The sequence below is a fragment of the Pinus tabuliformis genome, chromosome 5_1 (genome assembly GCF_031772625.1).
Source record: "Pinus tabuliformis cultivar Carrire ecotype Pingquan chromosome 5_1, CPIR1, whole genome shotgun sequence".
In the NCBI taxonomy this organism is placed as follows: Eukaryota; Viridiplantae; Streptophyta; class Pinopsida; order Pinales; family Pinaceae; genus Pinus; species Pinus tabuliformis.
The window spans coordinates 888,397,585-888,413,803 of record NC_142305.1 but is presented as its reverse complement, the minus strand read 5'-3'; positions in this window follow the sequence as shown (position 1 = coordinate 888,413,803).

The following is a 16,219-nucleotide window of genomic DNA, read 5'->3' as shown; positions in this document are numbered from 1 at the left end:
AGGGAGACCAATGGGAAATTGATACATGATTTTAAGTCACCATGGTGTAGATGACCCAATATACTATGCCAAAGTTTCCCAACATCTAAAATTTACACCCTTTCAGCCCTGTTTCTCAATGAAACACAATCTCCCACCTCTAGTCTGTATAGGTTCTTGACTCGAACTCCAATCTTCTTCACTTTCCCGATAGCTATGTGTCTCAGAAAGGCTTTCCCTTTACTAAAAATAACATCGTAACCTTTATCCTCCAATACAACTACAAAGATCAGGTTATTCTTCAACCTAGGTACAAACACAACATATTTGAGGCGAAGAGAGGAGGATTTATCCCTCTCAAAGGTGACAATACGAATTCCTATAGCACTATATCTCCCATCATCCCCCAATTCAATATGCATCTGGAGATCCTTCTCCTCCTGGCCACTGAAAAACTCCTCGCACCCTATCATATGGAATGAGGCACTAAAATCAAGGTACCACACACTCCCCATAACAATGTTACCCATGCATGCTATTAGGGTGAAGTCTAATTCAAATTGTGAAGCCAGTGCTTCACCTCTTGCCGCTCATGAAGGCTTATTGTTAGACTTCTTGTGCAAACATTTTGTTGCATAGTTCCCATATTCGTGGCATTGGAAACATTTTATCTTGCTCAAGTATTTATTTTGTGATTAATTTGGCTAGATTTGGGTTTTCTTTAGGTCTTCTTTCCTTTTCCCTTCTTCCCCTTCCCAACCAAGGAAAAAAATTCTTCATCCTCTGCTCCAGATAATGTTCCATCTATGGTATTCCTCCTAAACTCTTTTTGAACCAAATCAGAGCACAACCTTCCCAATTTGGTAAATTTTCCCTTCCTTTCATAAAGCCCTGGTAGTTGTGCCAAGATTTTGAAAGGCCTAGAAGAACTATGCTCACTAGGTGATCTTCTGCAACATTAACCCCAACCCCTCCAAGCTCATCTCGAACTTGTGTAAATCTGGAGAGATATTGTGGAATAATATCATTTTTCTGCATCCTAATGTTTCAAAGTTTGTCTTTCAGGGCCAATTTTCTATGGTCACTACTATTTTCAAATAGCTCAGTCAATGTCTTCCACATAGCATATGGTGTTTCTTTTCCATGGAGATTTGAGACCACATGGTCTCTCACACCTTCTAGAATAATTCTCTTAGCCTTTGCAACATCCTTCTTCCATTGGGCTAATTGTTGTGCATCAGATTGCTAAGGTTTTGCAATGTCGATTTTAACATATTCTAACACACCATTATCATCAAGCACTGCTTCCATTCGATCCTTCTAGGCTATGAAATTCGAGCTACCCTCCAGGGCATAATCCAATCTCATTCCGTTGAAAGACATTCTCTTGAATATGAAGAAAATTTGTTGCACTAAAGCTGCAATTTCAAAATTTCTAATGAACAAGTTCAAAATACTAGTTCTAATGTTATTTTAGGGCTTTGATACCATGTAGAAATTTGATAGAAATTGCAACTGCTCAAGATTTGAAATTGAAAAGCAAGAGACACAATTCTACTCTACTGATTGCAGAATGGAAATAACAATTTATAATAACATTCATCGACATGAAACAAGCAAAACCATAAGTACATGGTGATTTATAGGGGAACTCAACTGGAAAAAACCCCTCAAGCCTCTTTGCATTAATTAGTTGAATATAGAAACTATTACAATTGCTTGCTCCAACTCTAAGCAGAACTTGCAAAAGAATAACTGTTCTCTTTGCTAAATGAGAGCCTCTAACCAACACTTAGCCAATTTTCTGCTCTAGTATCCTCCTATTTCCTTGCACAAATATGAGAAAATTCGAGCTCCTAAACAATAGGGAAGTCCCTATTTCCTTGCGCAATTCCCAAGGAATTGATCTCCTGACTGCATGCAACAACTGTACACTCAGCTAGTATATAACTCACATTACAATGGCCTTGTTTCCTCCACATTAGCTGAGCAATTCAAATTCCATGCATGCATGAGATATTTTGGGCTGATTGATCATTTAACTGACATATCTCTGAGTTAGATTGTTGTCCCACTGCACAACTAACCTTCAAATGAATCTATCAATAGTTAGTCAATTAACTGAATACAACTGAAAAAAACTAAACTAGATTGCTAAAATTTAGCAATCAACACATGTATGATTGAAATCCAAGCCCCTAACTCAAATTTACTGAGCTAACTAAGTGACAAGATCCATGTCACACTATTTAACTGCCTCCAAGTTGTCCCACCGGTGTGGAAATTCGATTTACTCAATTTATCTAAGGCTAAAGTCAAATTGAGCCTTTCCATCTACATTTTTTAACATCTTTTATTACTCTTATAATTGCTTTTGAGATACTGTTTCACCATTATTCAATATTATGTTCTTTTAGTGTTTTTAGATTTACTATTTAGCGATAAATTCTAAGGCATTAATTTTTCTATGATTAAAGAGTTTGTTTCAACTTTAGTAAAGAAATTTCATTTAGTTGAAAATGTCAACATAAATTTCCCTGTATGTATGTAGGTGTTTAATACAAAATAAGTTAATGTTTGAAGTCTAATTTGAAAGAAAGAAGGAAAAAGAAAGAACAAAAACAAACCTTGTTTATTTTGTATTTTTTGTATGTAATAGATAAAGGAGGTAAAAACACCCAAAAACAAACTTGGTATTTTTCTATCGTTATATTTAATAGATATGAAGTATCTATTTGTTGAATAAATATGATTTGAAGATGGATTTATGTTATTAAAATGATATATAATATATATATATATATATATATATATATATATATATATATATATATATATATATATATATATATATATATATATATATATTAGTTTAGATTCATTTTAATCAATATCCAATATTTACAAAAGTTCCAAAAAATCAAAATTTATTTTTTTCCTGCTGCTTAAAAAGGTCATGATTTAAATCAATATATAGAATCTAATTTTACTTTAATTTTATTAGTATAGGAATTATAATGTTATTAGCGTTATAGACATAATGTGACAAGCATTGAGATCTCCTCAAGTGGCTTCTTTTAGACAAATAAGCATAATGCCTTCGTCTTGATTGCTAAATTATCATATATTATGTTTGCTCTACTTCTTTCTTTTGACATAATTCTATCAAAAAAATCTGTTAAACAAAGTCAAGACAAATTTGATAGATTGCTTGCTCATTTTCCTTTTGCTAAAGTAGTTGGTTCTCTATTTTAAAAATCGTCGTTGATTATTCTGATCTAGACTATCTAAAATGTGGGTTTGGGCCTATGTAGATATATATTTCTACTTATAAGTAATTCGATTTCTCCAAGTTATTTCTAATTCAATTGTTAGAAGGGTTTATTGGAATTTTCAAATTCAAAATATTTTTGTTTCGATCCCATCTATCATCTTTAATCATCATAAGCAATAGAATTACATTACAATGTTATCAAGCAGTTCTTTTTTTTATCTGTAAGAGATACGTCACCTATCCATATCCACACAAAATGTTTACATGCTTTCTGAGAACTCTGGTTGCTTCTCGATAATGTTCTGTCAAGTTTGGAAGCTTGAACAATATCATGTTTGAAATTGAAAATGTTTATGTGCTAATTAAGCTAGACAAAAAATTAATGGAGATACTTGGCCCTTGTCCACTATATTAATACGAGTGAGAGAAAAAAATAAACCATAAATTTAGAGATAGAGGTGGGCAAGAGTTACCTTGAGTTAATTATCATCATCTTCAAGGGAAATGGGCTACTGGGAACTTTTTCCAACCTTGTGCCTTCAACGTCCCTTGTGTCTTAGTTCTTAAAGGTCCTTTGATGTCTTGATTCTTTCTTTATATATTACCGGAGTTCTATGTTAATGTTGTTGCTGTGACAAATACCCTCCAAAATTTTGCCTACACACAAATTTTGGAGCCTACTATGGATCTTTCGATCATTCATTCCGTAGTCACTTCTTGGTTATTTGTTGATTTTGAGCTCCCTTCTTGGATTGGAATTGTCGAGGGTACTTGCTCACACACGCTCAGTCCGCAGCAAGTTTACGAGCGCATTCTTTTATGCAAGCTTGAACAATCATAACATATTTTATCGAGACTATGCATCCATGTCGACCGTTAATGCACACTGGCATAAAAAATTTCTCACTTCTAGTTGCGTTTGTACTTCTATTTTGGTGAGTTTTGCAAACTTTCACTTTTGCACACCTTTGTTTTTGCGAGTGTCATTTTCATGTTTTCAGCTGTCACTTTTGCTTTCTTTCACTCTAATTAGTGTCATTTTCATGTTATCTTCACTCTAGCATGTGCTTCTTTCACTGTCATTTGCATATTGCAAGTGTCATTCGCACTTTAACACTTGTCATCTTCTAGCATGTTAAGTGTCACACAATGTACATAAGCTTGTTTTGGTGGTTTCAAGAGGTTATCCTTGTGTAAATGAGTCGATCTTACCATGTAAACCTCCATCACACTCATTTCCAAATTTTTAAGCACTGTCACACAAGTGTCATCACAGTCGTTGCAAAGTGTATCTTTAGTGTCGCACTTGTCGTAAGTTGTTGTAAAGGTTGTCACACTGAGGGAAGTATGTTTTTAATGTGTTCTATATGATCTATGTTGTCTTTCCAAGGAATCTAAGTGTGTGATCACAATCAAATCTTATCACTATTCACATCAGTTTCATTGATCCCACACTTATCCAAATTTCATAAAACTCCCAACAACTTATCATCATTCAGCCGTCCTAGACTACGCATTGTGTAGTCACATTCCTCAAGATGCAAACCTGCCTCTTGACACTACGCAATGCGTAGTTCCTTCCTTATAGGATTGTACACTGCACAGTTCCTTCCTTCTAGGATTGCGCACTGCGTAGTTTCAGTGCTAAAGCCCCAACCTTGGCCTTAAAAATTACGCAATTCAACCCTCCATCTTGGCCCCAACTACGCATTGCATAGTCTCTGAGCTCAAGCTCAAACCCTAAGCCCTTTAATTGCACAACTACGCAATAACCAAGTTTTCTCAACCTCCCAAAACTACACAATTGATAGAACAATGCGAAACCAGACAACGTGACTCAGTGAGCCTCAAAACTTTGCAATTTTCCTACACAGTCCAGCCTGAACTACGCATTGCATAGTCTCAAGGCTCAAGCCTCATCCCTAAGCTCTTGAATTGTGTAATTGTGCAATCGCTTGGGCTCCTCTGTCTTCCAGAACTGTGCAATGGGAAAAATCAGTGTTCAATCTCTCAACCTAGCTCCCTGAGCTCCCCAACTGCACAATATTTTGCTCAATCCAAGCTTGAACTGCGCATTTCACAATCTTAAGGCTTAAGCCTGACCCTTAATTACTTGAGCTGCACAATTGCACAGTCACTGAGCCTCTCCCTCAGCTTGCCACCCAGTTTCGGCTCAGTTAGTGGATCATCATGCAACATCTTAGACTAGGGGTTTATTAGACTGATGTCATCTTTTCATGAGTGGATTGCAGATGCAGGAACTCTATCATGCTATGGAAATATTATGAAGAAGGAGATGGATAAGGAGGACATGCTAAAATACACATATGGAGCTAAAGAGATAAGATGATCATTAGGTGATAATATGAAGGAACACTAGACTAGAACAAAAGATCAAAGATCATGACTGCATGAAGACTCCATCAGAATATCAACCCTTTGGAGGGTGGATATGAAGAACAAAACATATCTCTCATGAATATGAAGCATTGCACATCTATTTTTGAAGACAAAGGAGCAACAAGAATGGCTCAACATTGCCATGTCATGAAATGAGCCATCATATGCCAAATCGTTCTTGTGGATTATGTAATTTCTTATTCGAAAATGTATTGTAAAGTGGGAGTCCAAAGAACATGTACATAAAATGAAGAGTCATGTAAATTTGAAAAGTCATAGGAAGTCAAACAATCATGAGGCTAGTCGAAGTGTCATAAGGAAGGGGAAGCATCACCCCATAGGTTATATATACACCCTCATTGTATGAGAAAACAACTTTTTCACCTTGGCTCTTCTAACAAGGCATTAGAGAGACAAGCTACTTCTTTTGGGGATCAAGGAGTGGCTCCAACGCTCCACTATTTGGGCTAGTGGTGTTCGATGTATACATGTGTCTTGTGAATTTTACTTAATGCTTGAAGCCTGATGGCCGACACTTTTCATGCATGGATTGTGGATATTTGTAAGACCGTTATGTGAATATTTATGATTCATGTTTGCTTTCATTTCTACTAAATTAGTTGAACTATTTTAGTAATTTTAGTACTTATCATATTGAGAATGCTCTGTAATGCTTGATATTACTGTCACATCCTTGTGGACTATTCCACTAGATATTAGATAGATCTTCCTTAGCGATTAGTTGTAATGATTGTTGCATCTTTGTGATCCTATTCTGTAGGATGTTAGACCGATCCTTCTTGGTTGTGAGTGTCTCTACTAGGGTGGTACTATTACCTCTCTCTAAGAGGCTCACTTTCTTTCCTCCCTCCACATTAGAAGAACCCCAGCACACTTACAATCGAACACTCACCAGACACACTCACTTGCTTTTCGAAGGCACATACACGTTCCTCTCTCTTGCTAACAGTTAGAGCACAGGAAGGCCTGTAAGAATACATGGAAACCAGGCTAATATTCTAGATGGGGCTCTTATTCCAAACAACATGAGGTCTAATGGGACTTCACATCGGGGAGACCCCCTTAGTTGACAGATTCCAACACCATCAACAAAATGGTGCTAGAAGGAGGGCTAGATGATAAGATGTGCCCATTGAGTATTATTTGAATCTCCTATCCAAAATGGCTCTTCACAAAATCATAATCCCATGATTTTTTTCTAAATAACTTAAGCTTAGCATCCCTGCATAAGTTTTCCATAAGATGTCCTAATTTAAGTTTGATGGTGAGGGTGAATTGACTCTTCGTAAACCCCTGTTTCAAGTTGTCCATTTTTTACTTTCTAATGGAATACATTGAAAGGATGTTATGAGTAGATTGCTCACCCTCACATTTGAAGGTCATGTAAGAGATGGTATCATACATTACTCGCTGCTTCGATCTATTGATTCAGCTAGCTTGCGAAGGAGATTCATATATCATTTGTTAGGTATGATCACTGGGATGTTCTTAAAAGAATCAATCAACTAAGAATGAAGTCTAATGAATCAGTTGAGGATTTCTCTGATTGTTTCCTTCACTTTTTCTATGAATTTCTTGAAGAAAATATGGATTGGGATACCTTTAAACAAAATTTCAAGTGTTTGGTTCATATCTCTTTGCACGATGAATCCAAATCACCTGATGTTTTTTCTTCCCCAACTCTTATAAACCATGAGACACCCCTAATTTCAAATGAGGAACCTACTATTCCTTTTGTTCATTGTCCTCCTCCTTTCTCCTTTTCCAGCTACGATGATAGTAAATTTGGGAGATATTCTAATCAAATTCCTAATCCATCTCCTCATTCTTCTTCCGCTTGTCATGACTCAGATTCAATGGAGGAAATCCCAAAATAGCTCATGAAGCCCATGGTGAATGCGAACTCCTCCATTCTGCAAGATTAAGTTACTATTCATAACTCTAGTCTCAAATCTGATTTGGATTTCTGTTATCATCTATCATCTACGTGCCATGACTCTTTGTACCATGATCCGCCCGATCAATTTGCTCCACCAACTAGTTTTTCACACTCTTTTGATTTTCAAGTTGCTGGTTGAAATTGCGATCAAATACAAGGAAGTCACATTAAACAGGTAGAGGAGTAGGAAGGTGAAGACACTTTCAATATTTCTTCTCTTTTCCAAATTCCTCCATGTAAAAATAATGTGCTTCCATTCTTGAATGATTCTCAATCTACTAATCTTGGTAGTGAATCAAATGCAATCAATTCTTTCAATCAATCCGTAGCCTTGAGAAACAATAATTCCAATGATTATGACTTTGTTAATGTATGTGATCATGAATGCTCAGGTGCAACAACTGATATTTTGGTTGCTCATGAAGATTTTGATTTGGATCTAGAATCTGATTTGGTCAAATACTATCTTCTTATCAAAACTTCCTCTTCATCTCACTATCCCTTATGCTTTACCATTTGCGATGCATCTACTTGTGACAAAGATACTCCATACTCTTCAATTTCTTCATCCGATGAATTATCTTCTCAATTGACACAAGGTGGTGAGATTATGCATGATGAAAATGAAAACGATCACATCATTGAGTACTCTTTCCATACCTCATCATCTTTTCTCTTGCATGAAGACAACTCTTCAAATCATATTTCTCACGAAATTCCACCGATTCATACATCTCTAGATCTGTGACCAGAAGAATCTTTCAATTTGAGTAATCTGGTTGTTAAAGTTGAAAAATATGGTGAGGTTAGTGACATATATGGATGTCATCCCGTGAGCAGTGGTCTTATTGAAACTAGTGGTAGCAGCTATCCTCACGACATGCATGATCTAGTTCAATCTTCAAGATGCAATTTTACAATCCTTGAAAGTTTCAGGACTTATTGGGAAGTCGAGGCACTTCAACTTCCATTGATGGTTATGTTAGGATCTTGCGACTCTAGTAAGCCCCCCGAACTAAGTCAGATATGGTTTCTCTTGCACAATCCTTCTCTTTTCATGGTTTCACTCAATGTAAATCTCTTTCTGAAAGATGTTTGGTATTTCAGATGTAATCTTTCGAACTTTCAAGATTTGGTTTCTGATCAGATTTAAGAATCTTATTCAGTTGATCTATCTTCATGCAAATATCTCACATCAAACTCAGGTTTGGAATGTGTATCTCTCATAGAGTCATGGAATTGTGAATTTTATCATTTCAAAGACTATCTTTGGCCGAAGGGATCATGCCTATCAGATTCATTTCTTAATATTCAGCTCTTGGTTTTTCTTGTGAATGTTGTATTGCAAATCTTTCCCTTCATCGCACCTGAAATCCTCTTGAGTGATAATGAATGCACGAGTTATCATGCGAATCAAATTATTCTTTGTTCACTATGTCCTGATTGGTCTCATGTGTTTGTTGTGCTGGCATCCCTTTTAAATTCTTTTGATGATTACGATGCTTGTACAGTTTGTCACTAGTTACAAGAAAATGGTTTGTCACATTCAACTTGTGAAGAAGTTGGTTTGATTGTTTAGAGCATTCATAGAGCTGTTCAAATTGATTTATCTTCGTTAACTACTAACTGGGAATTTTATGCTTTAATCATTCCATCTGATCATAATATTGGCTATCATTCGTTTTATCATTTTCCTACCAATATATTTGATGATAGTTGGCTCACATCGATTAATATTTATGGTTTATCTCACCATTAAGAGACTTGTCAAGCAACTGAGGACCTTCAGCCTTCATTAATGGTTATGTCAGGTCCTCATTATCTTGACAAGCCTTTTGAATGTGATCAGATCTATTTTCCCTCACAAGATTCTCATCCTAATCCCGCACATTTAATTGAAGATTCATTATTTCAAAATTTTCAGGATTTTCAAGAGGATTGTTTTGAATTTCATGATCCAATTGCCAAATGGTTGGAGCAATATTACTTGGCGAGCTTCGTTTCAAAGAGAATGTTTTGACATTTTCTCATGCTTGCTAAGTAGGATGATATGGAAGAATGTGCATTTGCAATAATTCTTCGAGGTTTTTCTAATTATGGTTTTCGTCGAAAAGGTAAGAATGTGAATTGGATAAAAGTAGTGGTTGTGACACATATTTATGCCCACAGGAAAGACCTTCAAAATTTTATGCAAACTATTCAAGTTATTATCTTTTCTATTGCACATTACTTTATATCTATTTTAATTGCTCGTATCTTTGTGGATGTAGGTCGGGAACAACTACAATGGTTACATTGGAAATTTCATTATACATGACCCTAACCTTCTAGTTGTTTAGGTTAGGAGTAGGACTAGCTGCATTTTAGTTTCCCCTCTCTTGCACTCATCCCACACTTGTTCTCCTTAGTCTTTCTTATATTTTCTTACTTTTGTCTTGCATCATGCTTTGGTTTAGCCTCTTTTTGCTTGTGCTTTGGTTTTTCTTTTCTTGTTGTGTCATGTCTTTTCCTTTTGTTATATCAATAAGAATTTGCATGAAGGGTATCCTATTTGGGCTCAAAAGACAATGTGGCAAAATAGAGATGGACTTTGTGATACTACAACATTTGGCCTACTCTCTGTCCCTCCTCCTTGCCTTGGTTACACATTTTGGTTGATGATGTTTCGATGAAAAATACAATACTTGCGTTAGGAAAGCCTTGTGTCAAACCATGATCTACATGTCTATTATGGAAACCTCATCCCTACACTCAGGTCTTTATGTTTCAACGTTTTATGGTAATCCAATCAATTAGAGAAGGACAAGGGGAAAATCTAAATGTGCAAACTAATATTAGAGGTCTAATATATGATTCTCTTAAGGGACAACCTCTTCAGATCTCAATAAGTCAGGATACCTCTTCCACCCATAAGATGAATAAGTGCCTATGCATAGTCCTATTGAAATATATAAATAAAGGCGAAAGAAGAGAAAGGTTTCCTGCGCAGAGAGGTGAAGCAAGCAACTCCATCGGGGTACTGTCCAGGATCATTGGAAGCGAAGAAATGTTTGTGTTCTTGTGGTGACTCCGCTGGGGTATTGTCCAGGCCTGTTGGCAGTGGAGAAACACCAAAGATGAAAAAGTATACTCTGAAAATATAAAGCTTACGACCTTCATTACCCTATCTCGATTCAAAACATTGTGTGATTGCTGATCTTATGTTTGTGTTTAACCGAGTAAAGGAATGAAGGGGAATATGTTTATGCACGAGGTAAGTGGGGAAGCCATGATAATCTGAATGATGAATCAATACTTCCTAAATAACTAGACCCTACATGAAATAATTGACCAAGGCAGAGAAGTTGGAGTTCTACCAGTGTGTTGCCAAGTGTTGTCGCTGTGACAAACACCCTCCAAATTTTTTCCTACACATGAATTTTGGATCCTACTATGGATCTTGTTTGGTCAATTTAATTTTCTTAAATTTCAAGCATAAATTATCGACCGGAGTTGGTAAACTTATGAAGTGCAGGTGCACTATATATGCTAGAAGCCTTTCCTTTAGTTTGTAAGATGATGGTTATGTTTGTTTTGGGATTTTCATTGTTATCTAGATTCCTATTAGATTAGAGTTAGATTTCTACAAATTAATAAGTGGAAGTTAAGCTACTGTTAGATTAATCTACCAGGTCATATCTATATTGAGTATCATCCTAAAATATCTTATGTTAATCATCCTAAAATTATGAATCTATCTAAACACCTTGCTGCTATAAAACAGAGTATTGAAATTCAAATTATTCTAATGATCCTTCAAAAGCTTGTCTATAAAATATATACAAATTTTGATTCTAAAGAGCATGAAAGTAATCTTCTAATTGTTGACTACAGAGTATACAAGTTCTAATTCTAAAAGCATAAAAATACTGATTGTAATTAAGTGAAAAACGTTTGAAGAACTAAACCATTAAATGATTGTGAAGAAATGTAAGTGCAAATGAAATAATAAAATGATAAATGAAATAACTGAGTTATAGAGAAATGATGAAAACAACAAAGTAAGGAAACTAAACTAGAATGCAGTGATAATGCGATAACATAAAGCGATTAAATGAAAACAAAATAAAGTGATGAAATGAAATAAACTAAAACCTCGACTATCTGCAGGGGCCCTCTGCATCCAGTAGGTGTAAATTACGCTCACATACACATCGAATCACAGAAAGGTAACTTTAATTCAATATGAGAACAAAGGTATGTTTCACAATTCTTCAGAAATTAACTATTACTTCCTTCCTATCCTTTATAGAGGATACATACTTATATATAAAATGTGTGCTCAACAATTTGCGACTTCTACACCTACAAGTCTGTTAATCAATTCTTATTCAAATTTGAAACTAAATAGAAAAAGTGTTATCTCGTCGATTTGCTATTTTTGAAAGCAAATAAGAGAAACATGATGAATTCGGACTTCTACTGCTACATGTTTGACCCGTGCCTTTGACGCGCCACTATGTGATTCCTTCAGTGAATTGGCTCGAGCAAATAGGAGGAGATCCATGAGGGGATCGATCCTCAACTACCCATGTGCTTCTTTGCTTCATTGGCGCACCAGAACCCCGCAAACCATGGAGGTAGCTGCAAATTTATAAAATAGCTATAGAATCATGTTAATTATGTAGCTAATGAAATCTTTAACATAACAATAAGGCACATTAATGAATATGAAAAATAAGACATATAAGAGTTTTTACCTTATCAAAATCTATGATTTACTGCTTTTATTAAGTTGATAGCGATGATGAAAAAGAGGAAAATGGAGGAAAAAGGGTGTTAAAACAAAACAATTATGGAACTCTACATATCTTGCGATCAATCATTCCGCAGTAACTTCTTGGTTATTTTATGCTTTTGAGCTCCCTTATTGGATTCAATGTGTCGAGGGTACTTTCTCACACATGCTCAGTCCACAACAAGTTCATGAGCGCATTCTTTTACGCAAGCTTGAAAAAGTATAGCACAATCCATCAAGACTATGCCTATGTGATGTCCAATCCATGTCGACAGTCAGTGCACATTGACATTGATAGTTTCTCACTTCTAGCTGTGTTTGTACTTCTATTTCGGTGAGTTTTACAAACTGTTGCTTTCACACACCTTTGTTTTCACGAGTTTTGTTTTCATGTTTTCGGTTGTCGCTTTTGCTTGATTTCACTCTAATTAGTGTCGTTTTCATGTTATCTTCACTCTGGCATGTGTTTCTTTCACTGTCATTCGCATATCGCAAGTGTCATTCACACTTTAGAACTTGTCGTCTTCTGGCATGTTAAGTGTCACACAATGTACATAAGCTTGTTTTGGTGGTTTCAAGAGGTTCTCCTTGTGCAAATGAGTTGATCTTACCATGTAAACCTTCGTTGCACTCATTTCCAAAGTTTTAAGCACTATCACACAAGTGATGTCACAATCGTCACAAAGTGTATCTTTAGTGTCACACTTGTCGTAAGTTGTTGTAAATGTTGTCAGACTTAGAGAAGTATGTTTAATGTGTTTAAGATGATCTATGTTGTTTCATCAATCACTCTAAGTGTGTGATCGCAATCAAGTCCTATCATCATTCACATTAGTTTCACTGATCCCATACTTAGCCAAATTTCAGAAAAATCACAGCAACTTAGCCTCATTCGGCCTTCCTGGACTGCACATTGCACAGTCCCAACGCTCAAGCTCCAACCCTGCCTCTTGAAACTTTGCAATGTGCAGTTTCAGTGCTCAAGCCCTAGCCGTGCCTCCAAAATTGCACAATTTAGCCCTCTAGCCTGGCCCCAACTGCACATCGCTCAGTCTCTAAGCTCAAGCCAAAACCATGAGCTCTTGAACTACGAAACTGCACAATCACCTGTTTTTCTTTACCTCTTAGAACTGCACAATATTATTGAATAGTCCAACTTGAACTACACATTATGCAATCTCAAGGCTTAAGCCTCAACCTTGATCTCTTAAACTGCACAATTGCGCAATCACCTGGGCTCCTTTATCTTCCAGAACTGTGCAATGGGAAAAATCAGCATTCAAGCCCTCAACCTAGCTCCCTGAGCTCCTCAACTGCGCAATATTTTTCCCAGTCCAAGCCTGAACTATGCATTGCACAGTCTCAAGGCTCAAGCCTTACCCCTAACTACCTGAGCTACACAATTTTGCAGTCACTGAGCCTCTCTCTCAGCCTGGCACTCGGTTCCATCTCAGTCAGTGGATCATCATGCAACATCTTAGACTAGGGGTTTATCAGACTGATGTCGTCTTGTCATGAGTGGATTGTAGATGCAGGAACTCTATCATGCTATGGCAATATGATGAAGAAGGAGATGGAGAAGGAGGACATGCTAAAAGACACATATGGAGCTGAAGAGATAAGATGATCATCAAGTGAGAAGATGAAGGAACATTAGATTACAACAAAATATCAAAGATCAGGACCGCATGAAGACTCCATCTGATTCACAACCCTTTGGAGGGTGGATATGAAGAACAAATCATATCTCTCATGAAGATGAAGCATTGCACATATATTGTTGAAGAAAAAGGAGCAACAAGAATGGATCAACATTTCCATGTCATCAAGAAGTCTTTGTTAGCATTTTCATGGTATGTCATGTCATGAGTCATCATATGCCACATCATTCTTGTAGATTATGTAATTTCTTGTTCAAAAATGTATTGTAAAGTCGAAGTCTAAAGGAAATGTACAGAAAATGAAGAATCAAGTAAATTTGAAAAGTCATAGGAAGTCAAACAGTCATGAGGGTAGTTGAAGAGTCACAAGGGAGGTGAAGCATCACACCATTGGTTATATATACACTCTCATTGTACGAGCAAACAAAATTTTCACCCTGGCTCCTCCAGCAAGGCATTAGAGAGACAAGCTAGTCACTTGGGGAGCAAGGAGTGGCTCTAATGCTCCATTATTGAGGCTAGTGGTGTTCGATGTGTACATGTGTCTTGTGACTTTTACTTAATACTTGAAGCATGATGGAGGGTACTTTTCATGCATGGATTGTTTATATTTGTAAGACCATTCTATGAATATTTATGATTCATGTTTGTTTTCACCTGTACTAAAGTAGTTGAACTATTTTAGTTATTTTAGTACTTATCATATTGAGAATGTGTTGTAATGGTTGTTCTTGTTGTCACATCCTTTTTTATTATGATGATGGATATTAGACAAATCTATCTTATTGATTGGTTGTAATGATCGTCGCATCTTTGTGGACTATTCCACTAGATGTTAGATGGATCCTTCTTGGTTGCATGTGTCTCTACTAGGGTGGTACTATTACCTCTCTTTTAGAGGCTCACTTTCTTTTCTCCCTCTGCAGTAGAAGAACCTTGACACACTTACAACCGAACACTCACCAGGCACACTCACTTGCTTTTTGAAGGCACATACACGTTCCTCTCTCTTGCTGACAGTTAGAGCCAAGGAAAATCTATAAGAATACATGGAAACTAGGCCAATACTCTGGATGGGGATCCTATTCCAAATAATGTGAGGTCTAATTGGGATGTCACATTGGAGAGACCCCCTTGGTTGACGTATTTCCATTGTGCCCTAATATTCATAAGGAATGGATGCAAATTGAAATGCAATGTTGGATAAAACTTGGTGCAAAAACAAATACAAAAGTGGACGTAAAAATTACTCAAAATTGAATGTAACATTAGATACAAAATGGGATGCAAAGACAGACACAACACATGGCTAAACATTAGATGAAAATATAGATGAACATTTGGTTGCTCAAAAATATGTTAAATTGGATGCAAGAATTGGTGTTAAAAATGATGTAAAATTAGATGCAACAAATGATGCAAAATGGGATGTGAAAAAGGGAGACAAATCAAACGTAAAAAATGGTCCAAAAAAAGATGCAAAAATGGGCACAAAAATGGATGCAAAATTTGGTGCTAAATCAAATTCAACATATGGTGCAAAGATAGACACCAAAGCTAGTGCAAAACTAGATGCAAAAATAGGTGCAAAATTAGAAGAAAAAACTAGTGTAAGACTAGATGCAAAACTTGACATAAGACTAGATGCAAAAATGACAAAAAATGGATGCAAAAGAAGTTGTTGAATTGGAGGAAAAAGACAATGTAAACGTTATGCAAATTTTGGTGCAAAATTGGAAGCAAAGAATGGCACAAAATAGGAAGCAAAAGAAAAGAGAAATAGATGCAAAAAATGGCACAAAACTAGAAGCAAAACCTATCATAAAATTAGATGCAAATCTTGGTGCAAAATTTGACGCAAAAAATGATGCATAATTTGGTGTAAAAAAGGATGCAAAATCTTGCATGAAAAAGGATGCAAAATCATACGCAAAAAGTGACGCTTTAAAAAATGTACGACAGAGCCAGATTTAGTGTCAGGTTTCTCATCCCAATTATAAAGAAATGCATTAAAATCTAGCACTAAATTTGATGCAAAATATGGTGCAAAACTAGAAGCAAAACTTGTCGTCAAGCAGATGCAAATACTGGTGCAAAATTGGAAGGAAAACTTATCGTAAAACATGGTGCAAAACTAGATGCAAAAAGTGGTACAAAATTAGACGCAA